Source organism: Pan troglodytes, chromosome 14, assembly GCF_028858775.2.
Source record: "Pan troglodytes isolate AG18354 chromosome 14, NHGRI_mPanTro3-v2.0_pri, whole genome shotgun sequence".
In the NCBI taxonomy this organism is placed as follows: Eukaryota; Metazoa; Chordata; class Mammalia; order Primates; family Hominidae; genus Pan; species Pan troglodytes.
The window spans coordinates 110951895-110975119 of NC_072412.2; positions in this window are offsets into that span (position 1 = coordinate 110951895).

Here is a 23225-nt window from a genome sequence, read left to right on the forward strand (position 1 = left end):
AAACAAGTTTGGTGAGGATTGAAGAACCAGATTTTATTAGCATCACCACATGAAATTTTATATTTTCTTTGTGCTATAGATAAATAATTATTTTAAAGCATCATGATCTATTTTCTCAATGAAATTCCAATGGACATAAATAAAGGTTCTTCTTAAATATTTTAATTTTGTAAAGATACATGCTATCTGTTATATATTTGCATACAAATTACATGCCATATTATTTATGCTTTGAAACTACTCACATTACCTTAAGAAACCCTTTTCTTCAAAATATTTACACTTGACCATTGTTTCAAAATGTCCATGATATTAGCATGTTCAATTAAAATCACAGTTGTCTGTTAGTTGTTGTTTTTACAACAGCTAGGTTTGAATTTGAAGCCACTCAGTACCAGCAAAACTGACATAGCTTTCTACAGTGCACATATTATATTTCCTATGGAGCAACTTGGACTGCCACGGCCATTTAACATGAAATATACCAAGATTAAGGCAGCCAAGCATACCAGCAGAGGGTCATGGCAGGGTGTTAAGTGGAATCCCCAGCTATGCAAAGCAATCAGGCACCAAGCCAGGGAATTCCTTATAGTCCACCTGTGGGGCACACATCACCCTAATGGATGGAAAATTAATGTGTTTTTAATTCCAGTATTCTTTAATGTCTGCAGATATCATTTACCCAGTCTGGAAAGCTAGGAAGTCACAGGAAAAACAAAAACAAAAAAAACTCATGAATTAGCAGGTGACTATAGGCTTGATCAATTGTACTTCTGCCCTGACATTGAGTAATGATTTGAGATAAGACACCATACATTTCTCACGTACTCTACAATAAAGTAGAATCAAATTACTTGCTTTATGTGTTTAATTGCTATAGGTTTTCTGTGGCCAAAATTTAGACTATTGAACTTAGTTGATTTCTCTTCAAGAACTCAAGTCTTTTCCACTTAGCTTGGCACCCAAGACTTTCCACCAACCTGGTCTCTCTATATTGACTTTCCACTAAAACGCCAAGCGGACTTGAACTTCCTGGAAAAGCATGTCCTTGTGCAATGTCCTCCTTTACTCAAAAAGCTTTCATCAGCCCAGGATGGCTTTCTATCTCTCCCTAACAAATCTTAATTCAATTAGACACACATGTATTGATCCCCAGACCCATTACGGGCTGTGACTCATAGGTAATACACATTTGTGTTTGTAAATAAATGATGAAATGGTCATGTACAAATGTTTCCTTAAGTGCTGTGGGACATAGATACAAAGATATGATCTTTAACCTTAAGGAAATCAAAAGCTAGATAGGGAGACAATAGTGTAAACAGCCAACCATTAAAAACATAAAATAAGTTTCATAAAGATGAAGGTGACACAGGAGTCTAGACTAAAAAGTATGAGTATGAGTTCAGGAAAGGCTTTCTAAGAAGGTATTATTTAACTTCTGGGCATTCGTATTTAAGTATAGGAAAAGTCATGTCAGTATTCAGGAAAAGTCTGAGTCATGCTTTATGGCATGAAAGTGTGAGGCATGTATTGAGAATGTTCAAGAGTCGGTTGACTGCCACTCCTTCCTCCAAGCTCATAGCAAATCCCACTTCAGCACGGAACTGTTCTTAAAGTCCACACTTACCGCTCTTGCTCCCTCATTCCCCATGTGCCTTGTTTATTTAGAGGTAGATATATTGGTCAGGTCAGGCAAGCTAAGCTTCAGTAACACATCAACCCTTACATTTCAGTGGCTTCACCCAGTGAAGATTTGTTTCTCACTTAGGCTCCAAGGGTATCTTAGGCTGACAGGAGATCAGCTGCACATCATCTTCACTGACTCTCAAGGGCATTGTGGTGTCCTCTCACAGGTCCTCTGTATTTACCCAGCTGCAAACAAAAAGAGGATGAAGGGAAGAAGCTTGGAAGTGGTGACCTCGCTTCTCCCCAAGCTTTATGACTGCAACTAGCCACACAGCCCCTGGAGATGTACAGGGCCTGGGAAAGGGAGAATTCCTATGGACATAGGAAGAGTCTGGAAACATTTTATGAACATACAATATTTTGTCTGCCATATCCAGTAAATACTTAATTAACAGGGAACTAGTGACATACCCAGCATATTTGACACCAACGTAGATCACTCCTTAACACCTCTTGCTCAATATCTCATAATTTCAGTAGTCATCAAGATGTAATTTATATTATAAAATAATGGTCATCAAAGAAATACAGTAAGTGCTTTTTTATAATACTCCATATAGATGTTATTAATTATACATTAAAAATAGCAAATGTATTTTATTTAATTATAGTACAAAAAAGGGAAAAAAGCCACAACTATTATTTTAATAGTTTTTTTTTTATCTTCCTAATAGGTTGAAGTTTGATTATTTGGATAAAGTAATAATACGTAATACTCTTGGGCAAATAATTACCCCGTAACTAGTAAATGGATTTAAATAAAACTAAGACATCAGCAAAGGGTACAATTTTGACAGCTGCTAAATCACATCATGAATGAAGCCTTTCATTTTCTTAACTGATTCTTTAGTTTCAAAATGAAATAATAATAATTTAAAAAGGAAACATTTCGCTGCACAAGATACCCAATTTTATGAAAATATTTCAGGCATGAACTAAAATTTGTACTTTCCAACATGTGCACCATGGAACACTATGCAACCATAAAAAAGAATGAGATCATGTCCTTTCAAGGACATGGGTGAAGCTGGAACCCATCGTCCTCGGCAAACTAACACAGAAACAGAAAACCAAACACCGCATGCTCTCACTCATAAGTGGGAGTAGAACAATGAGAACACATGGACACAGGGAGGGGAATATCACGCACTGTGGCCTGTTAGGGGATGGGAGGCAACGGGAGGGAGAGCATTAGGAGAAATACCTAATGCATGCGGGGCTTAAAACATAGATGACGGGTTGATACGTACAGCAAACCACCATGCACATGTATACCTCTATAACAATCCTGCACATGTATCCCAGAACTTAAAGTAAAATAAAAATAAAAATAAATAAAAATAATAAAATTTTGTACTTTCCAAACAAAAATATTTTAGAAAGTACCTTGCATTATGCATTCTGTTTCACCATAAGCTTTAAAAACACATATAAAAACTGAGTGGTTGCATAGAATAGAAGAACTGAAGCAACTCAAGTCCTATTTTTTTAGCCATTATAGTCATTGTGCTAGCATTGTTTATTTCAAATATATCATATAAATGTAGAAATCCGTAGTGCTATTTGGAGACTTCAACTGTGCCCAATTTCAAACTATTATGAACTAATCTCCTAAAACACAAGCACATAGCTGAGTCCCGTCGAGACAGGAACTATGCAATAGTGAATTCTCTAAATTAATTTTCAAGTAGGAAACAGGTTTTATTAAAGCATAATGAGTAATTCTTCTAATTTAAAGGATACACTTGCAGTATAAAAACTCAACTCTGATTATAGTAAGTTTAGAACTGAAACCAAAAGTTCTCTCCCTTCCCCTAGAGGAGTATTTAAATCATTGGCACTGTTTAAAATTGCCAGGCAATGGTAATAATAAAAAGCGGATCAACTTTTAGTTGGTTTTATCACTAGCTTGAATTTTTCTACAGACAATCACTGCTTCTAAATTCTCTGAAGTCTCCGGGTTGTATTGCTCCCACCGCCTTGCCTCTGGAACCTCACTGCTTTTCACTGTGGCAGTGACCTTACCTAGCTAGACTGGAAATCCAATATGATGTCAAGGGGTTATTCTTTTACTTGTTTTGAATCTGGAAGAAAAAACATCCAAGGCATCAAGTACAAGTCCAAAGAAAATAATTAATTCCAGCTGCGTGTGAATATGTGTACCGTGTGGTTGTGGTCAGATCCAATCTCTAGCAGTCAATGGACAGAAATGACTGTCCAGAAAAACAAATATTCAAAGGACACTAATCAATGTAGCTGTTTAAAAAGCCAATTTACACATTCACTCACTAAATTTTTATTTTACCTATGTATATGTTGATCTTACATACTGGGGCTGTAACGGCCAATCAAGAGCCCAGGTCTCTTGTCCTCACTGACCCTCGATCTCATGGCGGAGATAGATACTCAACATGTGGTGCGGCAATTAACATGCAGTTGCAGATGAGAAGGGCAGCTACAGAAACGAGAGTCTGACCTGATTTGAATTAAGCTCTAATGGAAGCCTTTTCCTGAAGGTAAATTTAACCTTTAGTTTCAAGAATAAAGTTCGCCAGTCAAGGAGGTGGGAAAACCATTCCAGGCATTTAGGAAGACCACAGTTATGAAAAGGGTTCAGTCCCCTAGGGAGCTAAAGCAAATTCAATATGGATTTAGCATCGTATGTGAGCAGGGATGCGCTGGAGGGAGAGATGGGGCTGTCCATTCAGCAGAGGAATGAGTTCAGAGTGTCTTCCTGAACAGTAAGGTCCTTGGATTTTATCCTAAGTATAACAGATGTCACTGAGGAGTCTTACACAAACAAGTGACATGACAAATGTACATTTTCTCTATTTGGACTGTTACACAGAGCCTAGATTGAAAAGGACGAAGAGAAGAAGCAGGCAGAAGAGAACAGCTGGGCTATTACTATAATTGGAGGTGTGAGAAAGAGAAGGTCAAGAACTCCTCCCAGTTTTCTGGCAAAAACAAGTTAAAAACATAAAAAAATAAAAAAATAAATTAAAAGCAAATAAATGTGCCAACGACAAAGTCAGAGAGTCCTAGAAGGACAAGCTCGTGAGGGATAGGAAGGTCAAGGGTTTTATTTCATTGTATTAAGAATGGAGATTTTGCTGAGCCATACCGCACAGATATCTAGTCAGTTGGAAACATAAATCTAAGTGAAGAACAAAGTTCTGTGCTAGAGATAATTATTCAAGAACCATTCTTAAACAAAATGATTATACTAGAAAAGATATATCAATTACTTTTCATACAAAACAAAAATGCGCATTTTGGCATTCTGATTGTATTTTTTTGCATCAAAAATACAGTATATGGCAATTCATTTTTACAACGAGAACAGTTTATCTAAGTTAGTAAGCCCTTTAAAGCAAATAAAAAGCATTAATGTTAGAACATTTCAAGTATATTTTTAAATAAAAGAAATCTATAAACTTGTACTTTACATATACCACTTAAAACAACAGTATATCTATATTTGAATACAACTATGTCCACGTACAACTTAAGAAGAAATACCAGGCAAATTAGATAAGAAACCAATGGAAGCTATCAAGGATACACAAAATAATAGTAATGACTGCAAAGGAAAATTATTTACTAATAAAATAACATTTTTAATGTCAAAAAGCTAAAATACTTTGCAATCTTGATTTTTGCACCAGCCTTTTTCACTTAATAACTTTATGAAAATACATATTTTAAAAAACAAGAACCAGATTTTTGAATTATAACAAAATGTTTATTCTTTGTTAAAGATAATATAATTTTATATTATTTTAAAAATCAAGACAAAAAAGACATATGTAGGCTATACATATTATTAATACTACATAATTTATATGATTAAACTATATATTAAATAATAAAATGATTAGGTCAGAATAGAAATTATTCTTCACAAAGTGAATAACTGAAAATATCATGAGCTATAGTTTGACATTCAGGCTATAATATCATTTACTATTTCTGTCTGATAGTTTAATCATGTTCATTCATGAGCCATTTTTAACTATTTAAAATATCAGTGTGGTGAATATTGACAAATCCCTCTTTAAAGTTTTGCAAGGAGGTCATAAAGTCTAGAGTAAAATAAATTAACTTAGTAAATGGTCATTTATATTGTAATATATGATTCATTCAGTATGTTATCTCATTAGAAAATGCATAGTCTGATGTTGTGTGCAAAACTTTAATGAACATGGTACACTAATAGAACATTTCTATTAATACCTGAAAATGTATCTGGTGTGTTGCTTCAGATAATTTTTCTCTCTGATATTAAGTGCATAAATGTGTGCTTTTGGCATATTTTAGTAGATGTAAGCAAAGAGATTCTAGTCTACAAAATCAAGCTGTAAATAAACAGAAAAAAAATAACAATACAGATTTCAAGAGTCTATGGCCATGCTGTATCTACATTAATCACCAGTGCAAAATTTCTAAGATTATTATTGTCAATTACTAAAATAAAATCCATACTATTTAAGTGTTTGGATCAGTTTTGAGAAGCTCTGGGGAGTACACAACGTATTTTCAGTGGCACCCAGGTATGGCGAGGTTAACAGGTTCATTCCACATTCTTAATTCTCATGTCTGTTTTTCTTACAACTATATCGTCTGAGAGCTTTTGTATTATAGGTGCCATTCTGGTTTTTCTTTTGGACTTCTCCTTTTCTCACTGTACTTTTTCAGTTTACAGAGAAACTGGGTAGTTTCACCCATATGATGTGTGCATACATGCCTTTCTGTGTGTCTGTCCATTACCATGAGAAGAGGATGGCCAGGCCACTGATGTAAGGGGATGGGTAGAGACAAAGGAAGCAGAGCCTCCAAGTTGTCCTAGCCTTTGGTGGAGTAAAGAAACTATCTACAAAACTTAGGTGACTTAGGACCCTGAACCAATGCACATCAAAACTAAATGCCCATTATTTAACTTAGGGCTCTGCCCCTTGTTTAAGAGTCTCATGTGTTGGTCCCAAGCAAACAGAAGTGAGCAATTTCTTTCGTGTTAAATCTTAGTTAAATGAAAGGTATTGAAAAGAAAATAAAAGTTGAAGTAGTTTTGTAGCTGTTAGATTCATATAAATACAATGAAAAACAAGCTACAAGATAAATAAAAGCAAGTAGTCCCATATATAATTAAAAATGGACTGGCTGAGTGCCTGTAATCCCAACACTTTGAGAGATCAAAACAGAGGATCACTTGAGCCCAGGAGTTTGAGACCAGCCTAGGCCATATAGTGAGACTTTGTCTCTAAAAAAAACTTAAAAATTAGCTGGGTGTGGTGGCATGCATCTGTAGTCCTAGCTACTCAGGAGGTTGGCATGGATCTCTGGAGTCCAGGTGGTTGAGGCTGCAGTGAGACGTGATCACACCACTGCACTACAGCTTGGGTGACAGAGCAAGGCCCTGCCTCAAAAATAAATAAATAAATAAATAAATAAATAAATAAATAAATAAAAAGGAAGACGAGACAAAAGAAAAGAAAAATAGACAAATGACCCTGACCATTTTGCTGAGATTGCTTTAGTATGATTGCATGCCTCTCTTTGGTGCCTGTGTGTCTCTTCCTCACCGCTGAGACATGACACTAATGTGACTGTGGAGCACCTGTATGTACCTCCTTCTGGAGGAGGAAAAATGGTTCAGAATCACTGTAAAATCACAGGTCATACGAGGCTCATGGCTAGGTTTTAAATAAACAACTCATAGCAGCTGGGAGAGTGTGAATACTTACATGAAATCCCCACTGAGGAAATTTGTTTATGCCTTCCCCATCCAGAGGGTTCCAAAAAACATAAGAGATGCTCTTGGGATGTATTTATAATATACTAAACCAGATGTTCACAAACTATGAATAGAACCTATGGGCCAAGCTCTGCCCACTGCCTATTTGTAAATACAATGTGGCTGGAGCATAGACATGCCCGTTTATGTAGGACCTGTGGCTTCTTTTGTGCTATAATGACAGTGTGGGATAGTTGCAACAGAAATGTACAACCAATTAATTCTAAATTATTTACTATTTGCCCTTTTCATAAAAAGTTTTCCAACCCGTATATTAAACTGTAACCATTCCTTTCTAATACATATATATTTAAGTGCTTTGCAGAAAATATAAACTTTGTCCAATGTCCCTCTCTATATACTTAAGAGTAACTAGGAAGTTAGTGACTCCTTCTTTTACACATTTCTGGTTTCAAAGCAGATTATCAAGTAAAATTTTAAACTGCCACCAGGAGATTTAGCTAAGGAGTACCAGCTGATTTTGTTCTAATGCAGTCTTTAAAATAATGTACACTGTGACATATTCAAGTCAAGTATAGCATTTATATACTACACAGTCAAGTAAACTGTGTAGCATATAAATCCTACCACATTCTCCAAACCAGACAGAGGGAGAATCACAGATGCCCCATGAATCACCTAGAAATCCTGTCAACATATAACAAATTATATGTGGTAGACCCATAAAGTCAATATCAAGTTAAAAGCATTTTTTTTGTCCTCATGTAAAATAAACTCTGGAAGTAGAGAATGATCTTCATATGTCAATGAAAATTTGGGAAAAGGGAGGGGTAGAGAGCAGAGCAAAATCAGAGTTCAATTCAGAAGCCATAAGGAAGCAGGGGAGGGAGCCGTGCTTACCAAGAGCAAAGAGTGAAGTCAGGAGTGCAGAAAAGCAAACACCGTAGCAAGAGAAGGGCACCAAAACCAAAGGCTCTCCGAGTGTTGTTTTTTATTTTTAGGACAGCTGCTCTGGTACAGAATTCTTTCAAAATGAGTTTAAAAAAATTTTTAATGCCACTGTCTTGACAGGCAATAGATGCCATATAATACTAGGCATAGAAAATAAGTACTTTACAAGAATACTGTTTTAATTTTTAAAAAGTTAAATATTAAATCAAAATATTTAAGAATACAATTAAAATGAGAGAAAATATAAATCCCTGAAATATGTTTATGGAAATATGTTTATGAAAATATGATTATGAAAAAATACTTTTTCTTCCCTTCTATATTAGCACTATTCTAGACATTTCCGGTAGCATGATATGAGAAAAATACACATACACACTTTTAGGCTGGTGCGTTTTTGTTTAAAATGTGAGCCTATCTCCAAATACATGTGTATGCAGGACCATGACATTGAGGACCACATCTGAGCCTCCAATCCAGCCCAGTGCTCAGCGGAATGCCAGCATGTGGTAGATGCTCATGAAATATTTTTGGATGATTCAGTATGCAATTTATTTGACCAAGTGTTAGTTATGAGTAAATTTCAGAGCCAATATTCAAACACAGTTTAGTGTTTATCCAATGTCAAAGTTTAAACAACTACCTGATCTTACTTCTCTGTGATAGAAAACAGAATCACTCATGATGCCTGGCTAACCTGATTTATGGGGTTGTTAGGAAGACTAAAGAGTATTTTATTCCATATTAATGTGTTTTGAAAACTATGAAACACTGGACAGATGTAAATAATTGAATTATTGAGATACAATAAATTTATAGCGCTCCTTTCAAACTTAAAAAAAATCAGTGTCATCTAGCAATAGAGAATTGGAAGAGACTTGTCTTAAAATAGGTTTTCCGGTTGGGTGCAGTGGCTCACGCCTGTAATCCTAACACTTTGGGAGGCCGAGGCAGGTGCATCACAAGGTCAGGAGTTCAAGATCAGCGTGACCAACATGGTGAAATCCCATCTCTATTAAAAATACAAAAATTAGCTGAGTGTGGTGGCACATTCCTGTAGTCCCAGCTACTCAGGAGGCTGAGCAGGAGAGTTGCTTGATCCCGGGAGGTGGAGTAGTTGCAGTGAGTCCAAGATTGTGCCACTACACTCCAGCCTGGGCAACAGGGCAAGACTCTTAAAAAACAAAAACAGAAAAAAAGGGGGTTTTCTTTACCTTCATGTAGGCAGATCTTAACTTTCTAGCATATTATCTCTTAAAAGTTCACTTTTTGTATTATAAGTTCTTAGCTAATGGATTTTTAAAATTTAGTGTAAACGCAGGAGATCATCACATTTTATTCAGCTCAAGTCTTAACCAACTTTTTTCAAATTACTTTTTCCCCACAGATTGAAGCACTCACACAAAAAAAGAACATATGCATTTTCAAAACCTTAAAATCATGGTTTTTGTCTTTGCCACAAGATAAAAACTTTCACCAATTTCCTGGGGTCATTCTTGATCGATGGACATCTGTCCTCTGAAAGCACCACAATTTCCCTGAAGTCATCCTCTATATTTTCACTAAAAGCCTCTGCTTGAAGTTCTGGTCAGTAGGAAGCGAATAATAGTGATGCGCTAAAAGAAAGATTTGATCAAATGTAGAGGAAATGTCTCAAATTCCTCATGTAGGAAAAAAATAGTGTTTCCCCCATTATCCTTTCTAGATGCATAATTCTTACATAGAAAACGTGTGGATTTGGGATTTTAAAGAATGTGAAACACACCTATGTAGCCAAGAATAAAACGACTCCATAGATTTAATTTTTAATTTCAGTGTTCTCTTCAGACTGAGTTACACCTTTTCTTGCACAGGCTAGCCTTGGGGACCACAGTTCAGATAATACAGACTATATCTCATTTCTGCTGCCTGATTCACACATCATTTCAAACTTGAATGTACATGCACATCCAGTGGGTATCATGTGAAGCCGCAGTAACTGATTCTGCAGATCTGGGTTAGGGACCAAGATTCTGTGATTCTACGAAGATCCCAGATAATACTGATGATGCCCGTGATCCATGGACCACACTTTAAAGAAGCCAAGATCCACAGCAACTCAGCAAGTTCCCAACTCATGGACCTGAACCTACTTCTTGGGAACTCCTGTCTGGGCCGTTGCTCAGCAATTAATTCTTCTCTGGCGTTGGTGCCACACGACAACAATATATTGAATAATAATACTGTTGTGTAAATTTCCTAGGGTTCATAGAATATCTGAATGTTTCTATTTTTACTATTTCTCTATACTTCCATTGTGCTCCTCTTTGGTAATTTTTACTAATGGATAGCACAAATATTTTCAAAATGCACTTAAAAAAAAAGGCGAAGCTTCAGGCTGATCCACGGGTAGTCAATCCTGTCACTGCATTGTCTCCGATTACTGTAGTGTCTCTTGATGTTTGGCGTTTGTTTCATTAGCTTAAGAAGCAAACTCCTAGTACTGAACATCTGAATGTCAGGGTTTAGGTCAGGTGACTGTCCTCCCTCTCCAACCAGAATTAGTTAAAACACTTGGCACCATAGTGGAAGCCACAGTAGGCAACTGACGCAGGAAATTGACTTCCTATGGAGACTACACAACATGGGGACCTCCCTCACAAGAAAGAGATGCTACCAGATAAGGGTGGATAAGTTTGCAGCAGCCAGAAAGTAACAAGTGTCTGCCATACCCAGGTAATCAAATATTCTATTAAAGTGGCCAGGTGTGGTGGCTCACGCCTGTAATCCCAGCACTTTGGCAGGCTGAGGTAGGCAGATCACGTGAGGTCAGGAGTTTGAGACCAGCCTGGCCAGCATGCGAAAAACCCGTCTCTATTAAAAATACAAACATTAGATGAGCGTGGTAGCGGGCACCTGTAATCCCAGCTACTTGGGAGGCTGAGGCAGGAGAATCACTTGAACCCAGGAGGCAGAGGTTGCAGTGAGCTGAGATTGTGTCACCGCACTGCAAACACAAACAAACAAACAAAAACATAACAATAACAACAAAACAAATATCCTATTAAAGTGTACACTTTAGTTATACAATTGTCTTTAAACAAATACTTCAGAAAACACATAATTTTATCAAAAGAAGAAAGTCAACTGTAGAACCTGCTTGAATGTAACAGGCAGTAGTTTTTATGTTTAGAGAAAGCCATTGCATTTAAGACCTTTTGTGAGTTTTATTTTAATTTTGTAAAAATTACGGAACAAACACATGCTACATTTTCTTTTGAGACTATTTCTCCTTCACAGACAATTATAGGCACACTCCTTTTTACTGTAGTTTGCTTTATTCTCCTTTGAAGATACTGTGTTTTTTTACAAATCGAAGATTTGTGGAAAGCCTGTGGCCAGCAAGTCTATTCGTGTCTTTACATTTTGTCTCTGTGTCACATTTTGGTCATTCTCACAATATTTTAAAATTTGTCATTATTATTATATCTGTTACAGTGATGCGTGAACAGTGATCTTTGATGTTACTATGGTAATTAAGGGCACCATGAACCATGACCTTAGAAGATGGCTGACTTAATAAGTGTTGTGTGTATTCTGACTGCTCCACGAGCTGTGCATTCCCCTGTCTCCCTCACTTTCCTGGAACTTCACTATTCCCTGAGACATAATAACATGAATATTAGACATAATAACATTAGTATCAAATATTACTAATTTGATATTAGTAATATCAAATACTCTAAGTATTTGAGTGAAAGTAAAAGTCACACTTCATTTCTCTTATGTTGAAACAAAAACCCAGAAATGATTAAGTTTAGTGTGGAAGGCATGTTTACGGAAAGAAGCCATAACATAAAAGTGCAAGGTGAAGCAGGAAATGTTGATGTAGACGCTGCAGCAAGTTATGCAAAATTTCTAGCTAAGACCATTGAAGAAAGTGGCCACACTAAACAACAGATTTTCCATGTAGACAAAACAGTCCTATGTTGGAAGAAGATGCCATTTAGGACTTTTATAGCTAGAGAGGAGAAGTCAATGCCTTGCTTCAAAGCTTTGAAGGACAGACTGACTCTCTTGTCTGAGGCTAACGTAGTTGCTGACTTCTGGTTGATGCCAATGCTTATTTACCATTCTGAAAATCCTAGGGCCACTAATAATTGTGTTAACACCGTTCTACCTATGGTCTGTAAATGAAACAAAGCCTGATGACAGCACACCTGTTTACAGCAGGGTTACCAAATATGTTAAACTCACTATTGAGACCTACTGCTTGGAAATTTTTTCAAAATATTGTTGCTCATTGACAATGTACCTGGTCATCCATGATCTCTCAAGGAGATGTACAAGGAAATTCATATTATTGATATGTCTGCTAACACAAAATCCATTCCATAGCCCATAGATCAAGGAGTTATTTCAACTTTCAAGACTTATTATTTAAGGAATACATTACATAAGCCTACAGCTGCCATAGATGGTGATTCCTCTGATGGATCTGGGCAAAGAAAACTGAAAACCTTCTAGAATGAATTCTCCATTCTAGATGTCATTAGGAATTCATGATTCACAGGAGGAGGTCAAAATATCAGCACAAACAGTTTGGAAGGAGTTGATTCTAATCCTCATGGATGACTTTGAGGCACTGAAGACTTCGGTGAAGGAAGTAACTGCAGATGTGGTGGAAATAGCAAGAGAACTAGAATTAGAAGTGGAACCTGAAGAAGTGACTGCATTGCTGCAATCTCATGATCAAACTCAAAAGGATGAGGAGTTACTTCTTATGAATGCATAAAAAGTGTGGTTTCTTGAGATGGAATCTACTCCTGTTGAAGATGCTTTGAACATTGCTGAAATGACAAAGAAAGATTTATAATATTACATAAACTTCATTGATGAAACAGCCAGAAGATTTGAAAGCAGTGATTCCAATTGTGAAAAAAAGTTCTACTGTGAGTAAAATGCTACCAAATAAAATCACATAGTACAGAGAAAACTTTTGTAAAAGGAAGAGTCACTTGATGTAGCAAACTTCACTGTTGTCTTAAGAAATCACCACAGCCACCCTAACATCCAGCAACCACATCCACCCTGATCATTCGGCAGCCATAAACATCAAACAAGGCTATCCAATAACACAAAGGTTGTGACGTTGAAGCCTCAGATGATCATTAGCATTTTGTAGCAGTATCTTAAAATTACGGTATGTACATTGCATTTTTAGACAAAATGCTATTGCACACTTACTATTCTACAGTATTATGTAAACATTACTTTCATGTGCACTGGGAAGCCAACAAATTTGTGTGACTTGCTGGATTTTGAATTCCCTGTATTGCAGTGGTCTGGAGCCGAACCTGCAATATTTTCCAGATATGTCTGTATCCTGTTGTGTGAGGTATGGACCCCAGTGCATGGTGTGATCTGCCTGCTTTTATAGCATTTTCTACTTATTTCGGATTTATTTAATGGACATTGCTGGTTTTTAGTGTCTATGGTTTGGCTCTGTGTCCCCACCCAAATCTCATCCTGAATTGTAGCTCCCGTAATTCCCAAGTGTTGTGGGAGGGACCCAGTAAGAGATAATTGAATCATGGGGCAGTTTCCCCCATACTGTTCTCACGGCAGTGAATAAGTCTCACGAGATTTGGTGGTTTTATTAGGGGGTTTTGATTTCACTTCTTTCTCGTTCTCTATTGCCGCCACCATGTAAGAAGTGCCTTTCGCCTTCCACCATGATTCTGAGGCCTCCCCAGCCATGTGGAACTGTGAGTCCATTAAACCTATTTTTCTCTCCAGTCTCGGGAAGGTATTTATTAGCAGCGTGAAAATGGACTAGCATATTATCAAAGGAAAAAGTGGTTAATTTAGAAAATCTTAGTCTCTAGGATATTTGTAAATGATCACCATTTGTAACACCAATCATAGTCTCTAGGATGTTTGTAAATGAACACCAAACAGAATATGTGTGTGTGTGTGTGTGTGTGTGTGTGTGTGTGTGTGTGTGTATTTGCATTGTTGGTAGTTTCCTCCTTAAACAGAAACATTTCAATTGTCTTTACTGTGCCTAGTTATTTAAATTATTTTTTAACGTAGCAAAGGCCTTGGAATTAATCAGCCCCATCTGCATACACAAAAGACATGACACAGGGAACAAAAAACGTCTGAGGACAAAACTAGGCTTCCTTTCACAGGCAATAGGGGAAATTAGTGTCATCACTAGGTTGAATACATAAAGAGATTCAAAACTAAAAATCCTTTGAACGCTTCCAACAAGATTCCTATAATCAGCTGAAAGATAAGCAATGATCAAAGCCCTTTAAAACAGTATTGTTTGCTCCATTAGAACTGTTTAAATGTACCCTACTATTCACCAGAAATTATACAAGATTACTGGAGAAAATATGCTATTGTTTCAGCAAAGCACCCAGATGTTTCAAGGATGGTTTTCTCCACCAACGTAAGGTTAAAAGCCAAGATACAAAAACAGCTGCAGTTATAAACCTTAATTATCAGGAACATCCCACCACATAGGTGCTCAGTTGCTCTGACAAATTGAGTTATCTTAAAGAGAGTGGGCTGGATTTGGTGTTTGGAGGCCGGGGAAGGCAGATGGGTAGGATGGAAAGTTTGTCCCTGCATGGGATCAAATTGTGGATAGTTCCTCAGACAAACCCTTTCAAAGTGCTCACAAGTTTGTTATCTCTTAAATATTTCTTTTTTCATTTTGTCCATCTTATCCCAGGTCTAGTATGATGGGAGAAGAGAGGAGAGCAAGTGTCTGCACACTTCATTACACTGTTGTTTTGTGCAATCTCTCACAGGACATGACACACAGCAGGGTCACAGTGAGATCTGAGAATGTTCCTTAGCAGGAGTCTGCTGTTGCTTTTGCTGATAGGAATTTGAAGGGGATGTCTTCTGTCTCCATCGTTAAACCTTTTAAAGATTTCATGCCCGTTGCTTATTGTCACTAACTGAAGACGGGGACAGTATAAGGAGGATTTTAGAAACTGATTTCTGCCAGCCATTTTGAAAAAAAAATAGCAATTTTAACTTTATATTCTAGGTAATAACAGTTTAAATGTCACAGTCAGCACCACGTCTGATGCACATATAGAAAAAGGGAAATGTTATAAGCTAAGTGTAATCTCTAAAGATGTGTGAATCAGATCAAAAAGTAAGCATGGCTTCATGCTTGTGTGTTGTGTCAAATTTAAAACTTCTAGCACAGATCTGAATATGTTTATCTCTAGAATTTTTGGGACCATATCTGGGACCATGTAGATACAAAGCAGGCATTGTGAATTAGCATCTTCATTTTGTGTGAAAAAGATTAAAAAGAGTTTATCTTTGGTGTTTGGAGTTCTTTGTACTGAGGAAGGTGTGAGGTTTCAAGGGAAGTCTATATACTCTAGGTACCTGAGAAAATACTTCGTAAAATTATTTTAAGAAATCTTGACCTTCCAGGCTTTCACATATGCTGGCCTTTCCATTTGGGACAATTCTCTGTCACTCCAATCCCTTTTAATTGGTAAAATCCAACTCATTCGTCCTGAATCACGAATTATTATATTTTATAAATGAAATGCAAACTATCTGGAGGAGACAGTATGGATTGGAAGTTCCTCAAGGGCAGGCAATGACTTTTTTTTTTTTTTTGTATTACAGTATCTAGTACCTAAAAAAGTAGTACCCAAGTAGACTTGTAAAATATGCTTTTTGAATGAAAGGAAAGAGCTTTCATGGGTAACATATCATTTTGATACTATAGAAAAATACAAAATTTGCTTTTATAGGTAAGTTTTATTGAAAAAATTTGGATTCTTCTAAATCCAATTATTTTTCAGCTATCAAAATCTAATTTTTAAACACAGCTTATGGAACATCATTATCTTTAAATTATTTAATATCCAACTAGAAAAAGATAGTTAATGCGTATACTCTGGAGGTGGTTTAAGTCTCATCTTAGACTGTGATAAGCTGTACAGAAAGTACATGGCAGGGAACATACTTTCTCCATGAATACCTTCATTAGCTAGACTTTAAAATAATACTTAAAATGAGCAGATTTGTCCAGTTGCTTTGCTCTTTCCATGAGAATGACAATTCCTTTCCAGTCTTCTATTTCATAGAAATGCATCAATTTTGAACAACAGTTAAATGATTGACTTTGATATAAACCCTAAGTAATTTTGAAAGAACTATTCAGAGACATTTTATATAACATACTAAATAATCTTGCAGAAACACTATCATAAAAGATGAAATTCTTTGGAGTGAAAGGTTATTGCATGAAATTGATATAAAATGTAAAGGGTTAACCAAGGCTGACTTTTTTAAAACCACTTTTCCGTGGTTAATATTTGCCAAGACCTAAAGGAATTGCTATTTTGCATGAAGTAATACATTTCACTGGAAGTGAGTTAAAGTGTTTTTGGTATTTGCTCTACATGATAGGTTATATAGGCAGTGGGGAGGAGGCTGAGTTTTATTATATGCTCTTCACATCAGGCCCTAATATTTGGATTTTGAGTCTTTAAATATACACTTATGAAATATTTTATCTTCCTGATAGAAGAAAAAGACTTGTTAAAACCTGTTTAAAACATACCCTATCAAAATGCTTACTACTGACTGGGCATTTTCCCCATGATTCCATTTTAACTTACCCGTGTCAAACTCCTGCCTCCTAGCCATTTTGGCACGGCTAGCTTAATGAAATAAAAAAGAATAAAAAAACAAAAAAGGAAAAAAGAAGGAAAAAAAAAGCTATAATGGGCTAGACTGAGCTGGTAGCCCTAAATGCTTTTTTTCCACTTGGATTTGTTTTAATGAATACCATTTCAACCTGCCCTTATTCACCTTTATGTGGAACTGGTATTTGAATATATCAAATGTCAGCATTAGCAGCACAATTTGCATGCCTCATTTTGAAAGCCAAACTCTTCTGTTCAGAGGGACAACATTCAAATCACCGTGCAACATTGTTTTCATAGTTACAGATAACGTAATTTGAGTTTTTCCCCTGTAATGCTTTTGGGGAAAAAATAAAGAGGATAATAAGAGTTTTATCCCAGAATGAGGTCACCATTGATTACTTGGGCCCAATCTCACCACATCTAGATAGAGCAAACTCCATCATACCTAATGCCTGCATGCAATTTTTTTCCTCAATTTTCTAAAGAACAAGAAACATCTGCCTTTTTCAGTCTCTTCACAGTATCCAACCCCATGCACAGATGTTTTCAAAACCACGTTGTCTGTGAACATTTAAAGGAATACTATATTTGCATAAACTCTGGGAATTCCAAGCTCTGTGCTTTCCAAACTGTTTTAGTTTTTTAAATCAACATTTTTTTGTTCTGTACCCATCATTTTGTTTTACTCCTCATAAAGCAGACATTGTGTGCACACATCTGTTAAATGTGGGCTGCATTTATTACAGTTCTGTTCTTCCAGAAACAGGAAGGATTAATTACCACAGACCGGCTCTAGAAGCACCCCCGTGTTTCTTAACACACAAAATTAATTCAGAGTTGACAAAACTCTTTCAGACACAGCCTGCTTCCTGCTGATGGCGCTTTATTAGCATATTCTTCCCAGAAAAAAAAATGCCTGATAGACCCTTTTTACCTCTCCTCTGAGTTCAATTTGTACAGCAGTGAGTGACAGGCAGCAAAATGGCTTGAATATATCTAAGGCAAGTTGCCAAAATCCTCCCGATAGAAGCACTTTGGAGCCTTTGTTCAGAGTACATTAAAGTCACAGAAGGTCCATGTACTGCAGACGGGACGGGGCAAGCAGGATGTTCTCAGTAAGACAAAACAGCAGGTGATAAATGACATTAAATAACAGTGAGAATTTACCACAGACTAAATTAGCTACTGGAGTGAAATGTTCTCAGCTCTAAGGCTATATTAACAGTGAATTTATAATTAGGCGATTATCATTCTTTTTAGTGTTTGAGGAAGTCTATATGTAAAAATGATGAAGACAGCTCTATTTGACTCTGGAGACACACTGCTGGAAGTGGTTCTAAAAACGCTGGAGAATAATTCTTCTTTCAGGACTTACAAAGTCATTTATAAAAATAAGTGTTGGAAGAGAATTAGATGGTTGGATATCTTATACACACACACACACACACACACACACACAGAGTTTGTTAATAATTGCAACCTCAGAGAACTGACCGCCAGAAAATTTAAATCCTCCAAAGTAAAAACTAGTAGATGTCCTCAAAATTCATCAGTAGTTGATTATTGGAATAAAATGTTTTTCAGATAAACGTTGATTTTGTCTTTGTCTTTCCATGACAGGCTGTATCCTTAAAAAACAGATATTTATTTTCTAAATCTTAAGAAATTCCTTTATGATGTTGCTTGTACTTATGACTTTAAAAGAGTCCTTTCATTTAGATTTTACCCTAAAACCTCTGAGAATCAAAAGAACTGCAATATAATCTTTCAAAAACTGTCAAGAAAGAGAATGAGCTGCTAAATTTGTCGTTGACTAGGTTGTCCTAAAATCAGCACATAGCAATCGTTTATGTCAAACACCCTTAAACAAAATAATAATTTAAAAACCTACAATAATCTTCAAATAATTTTTCTTTACTCATTATTTTTCTATGCTTATGCCCAGTGATTAGTGCTTCACTGTTTTCTGAATATTCATACGAACCCTTCCCTTCCTAAAAGGGGAACAAGTTCCAAACGGTGTCAGAAGCACATTTGGGTCTTTGGTAGAATTCTCACCATGTAACATCTTGAGCACTTTCCATGAGGATGTCTTGTAAAGCTAGAACACTTCATTTTGGGAACCAAGCCCTGAATGTCTAGACACATTATAGTGCTTGGTTACAATTGCATTTCCATTGTAAACTAGTATGCATTCATTCATAACTTTCTCCAAAATTCTCCTTTAGGGCTTTAAACTCTCCAGGCTTAGCCTCAGCCAAAAGTGAATATTTGGAAAGTTTCTGCTAAATCCATTTTTATCAGATATTGACTTATATGACTCAAAAAATCATTTTCCATATGTCCGTAAGAACGATTACCCAAAAATGTAACCCAGGAGGAGCTGACTTTTATAATTTAAAGTTTTGAATAAGACTAGTCCTTTGAGAGACAAACTGAAAAGCTGGAGTAAGAGTTTCAAATTTAAAGCCAAAATTTGTCTATATACATGCATATTCCACTGAAGCATCAATACATCAACACACAATTTTATTTTTTCTCAATTCTTTTGGGGATATCCCTCTATGTGCTTACATATTATGTCTTGAAAAACATTATCAGTGAAGTCCCAAATAAACTATTAGAAGTTCAAGGCTAGTGGAAGAATCTCTTTATATGGAGAGGAGGATAAATTTTTGTAACATGGCTATACTTCCTAATAACACGTTCAGTCCCCTGACACTTGGTTCTGTGCATTACATTGCATATGGTGCTTCCAGATGTCCTTTAGAAGTGTGTGAGATTGGCTCTGATGTGGTACATTGAGAAAGTAAAATAATAATAATAAAAAGAAGTGTGTGAGCTGTTGGTGTAGGTAGAATGGAGGATTTTACAATCTGTATTATTTTGAGTTTTTTTCTTTTCTTTTTTTTTTTTTTTTTGCATAACCTAAAATGATTCTAAGTACACCACGTGTATGAGATGATTACATGTAGCCTTTAGGCAGATTTGCTCACTGCAACCCACTTCCTCTCTTCCTCACTCTTACAATCCTCTCTGCCTATCTTGGTCACCCAGAGTTCTGAGCTTCCCTGGGGACTTGCTTCTCTAAGACATTAACTAATGAACACTGAGTTAATGACTTAATGTATTAGCCTTTCCAAAATTATTTTTATTTAACAGGATAGTAATAAAAGCAAGAATAATTCAAAGTAAAAAATAAAGCTAGTATTCCAATTTAAGATATTTGGCGCTTTGTCAATGGGAATATTTTATTCAAAGTCACTTCACAGCAAGACATTAGTAAATTACTTATTTAACTTCTATGCACCTCAATTTCTTCATCCAGAGAAAAGGAAAAATCACAGTGCCTACTGATTTGGCTACTTATGAAGTTTAAACAGTGTTGTGAATATACGTCACTCAGAAGAGGTCTGCTTCAAAATGTCCTCAGTAAATATTAGTTATCATTAGTGTCACCACAATTATTTTTATTGTGGTTATCAGAGATAACTACAAAGAGATCCCTCAAAATTTAAACTCTAGAGCTAAACCCAGTATTAACTATAATAAAAGTTTTTCCCACTTTTAAATTAATAATAATTATAATTAATATATAATATAGTAAAATTATATATGTTATATATTTTATATATGAATATAATGTATAATGTAAAATTATATACATTATTAAATTATAAAATTATATAGTAAAATTATATAATGTATATTTAATATTTTATTATTTATATATAATGTATAAATATACATATTTATATGTAATGTATATATATTATTTATACACATATATACACATATATAATACATACATATATATTCCATTTTATATATATACACACAAATATGATCTGGGGAAAAGGTTTAGTGCATACACACACACAAAATTCCTTTTCAAGCTTTCTGAAACAGATATTAACTGCCAACAAATATAAATTACTAAGAATGTCCACATATTGTAAGTTAATGGCCAGTCTATGGTGATTTCACCACAGTTGCCCACAAAGTATGTGTGCATGAACTCATGTGGTGTCAGCAATCCATTCAGCATCATCCCACATGTGATCAACTACCCCAAACCATTTTTCAATCTTTTCAACATTGTACATTCTTCATTCGAGGACCATAAAATATTCATTAAAAATTAGTCAATATATGGTCTTATTATTTACATTATGATATCAATAATTTCTATATTTTGGTGTGGATAAAAAAACATGAAATATTTCTATCCCCAATGATTTTTATTTAAAAAGAAAAGCCTTTGCCAAAATGAACTTAGAGACTTTTCAGCAATGTGGCACTTGTTGCCAGAAACAAAAAGAACACCCATAAAAGTTAAAGAAATTGTAATGTGATAATATTGGGAAAAATCAGCTTGTATTTTTTTAATGTTTATCACAATATGACAAAGGCATTACACTGATTTTTTTGCAGTACCAGAATAGAGAAGAAACACCTTCTATGAATATTTCACAGTGAGTTTAAAAATCATAAGCCTTTTTATAATGACTCATAGATCATAAAATAAGTTAGACAATTATAACTTCACTGAAGTATAGTAATTTAGAAAATTACCCATATCACAAGTCAATGGTAGCAAAATATCAAAAAAATGAAAGCCTTTCTTCTAAAATCAATAACCCCTTGTCAGTATGTGTGCTTTCCTTTCTTTACGTTTATTATTAGGGACAATTTCTACTAATTGTGACTAAACTTAAAGGATAATTGAGTAAAAATTACATGTAAGATGCATTTGCTTGTTTTTTTATAAGGTTAGTAATGACTCCATATTTCAATAATTAACATTTATGTAACACATACCCGTTTATGAAGCACTTTTCTACCCAGGAGCTCATTTCATTGTTACAGGGACCCTGTGATGCATTCATTAATACTTTCATTTTACAAGTGAAGTTAAGTGGTTTACCCAAAGCCCTGCTTCTCTAAATTATAGAAACAAGAGTCGGATTAAGGTCTTCCAGATCACGAATTCTACCATATCACACTACCTCTCTCTACTATTATTTCGACTACAAATAATAATTACATTTTTATTTTATTTTATTTTATTTTATTTTACTTTAAGTTTTAGGGTACATGTGCACAACATGCAGGTTTGTTACATACGTATACATGTGCCATGTTGGTGTGCTGCACCCATTAACTCTTCATTTAACATTAGGTATATCTCCTAATGCTAGCCCTCCCCCCTCCCCCCACCCCACAACAGGGCCCGGTATGTGATGTTCCCCTTCCTGTGTCCATGTGTTCTCATTGTTCGATTCTCAATGACCAACAATGATAGACTGGACTAAGAAAATGTGGCACATATACACCATGGAATACTATGCAGCCATAATTACATTTTAAATGACTCTTAAACAAGAGACATTGAGAATTTATAATATGCCAGGCAGTGTTACGTGGTTGATATTCATTATTATATTCAAAACAACAATGTGAGATACAAACTTCATATGAAGCATTTTACAGATAAGGAAACTGAGGTTCAGGATATTTAAGAAATGTTTTAAGATTACAAAGCTATTACATAACAAAACTGGGAACAAAACTTCAATCTCCCTGCACCTGGAGTCTGTGTACTTAGGCAGGATGAATTACTTGAAATTATTTTCAGCAAAAGGCCTCTTTGTGGGCCTTCGTGGAAATAGCTGAAGCTCTTAAAGCAAAGGTGATATAATGAACCTGTTCTCTGGTGACTGCTGAGCACATGGTGTTGGTGGGTACTATGACATTTATCTCACAGATTCCTATCATCAAGGATCCAAGTGAAGTGAGAATTTAGATACAAGGTTAAGGAACCCCAAGATGGAATACAATGGCCATGTAGATTTCAGAAAATGCATGAATTTAACTCTACAGGAAGTGTGAAGCCATAGAGATAGAACCTGTGAGAAGACGTTACTGTAGCTAAGTGGTTGTGAATGATACCACATTAACCCATTAAATTCTCCTCAATGAAGAACACCCCCACGCCCCATCATGCCTGTTTGGGGGTGATTGTGTTAGGACATGTAATATGCAAAACACAGGTCAGGCTATGGGTATAATTCTATGTGTGGGGATCACGTGTGTTAAGACACAGATTACACAAAACATAGGGCAGGCTGCGGGTATAATACTGTGTG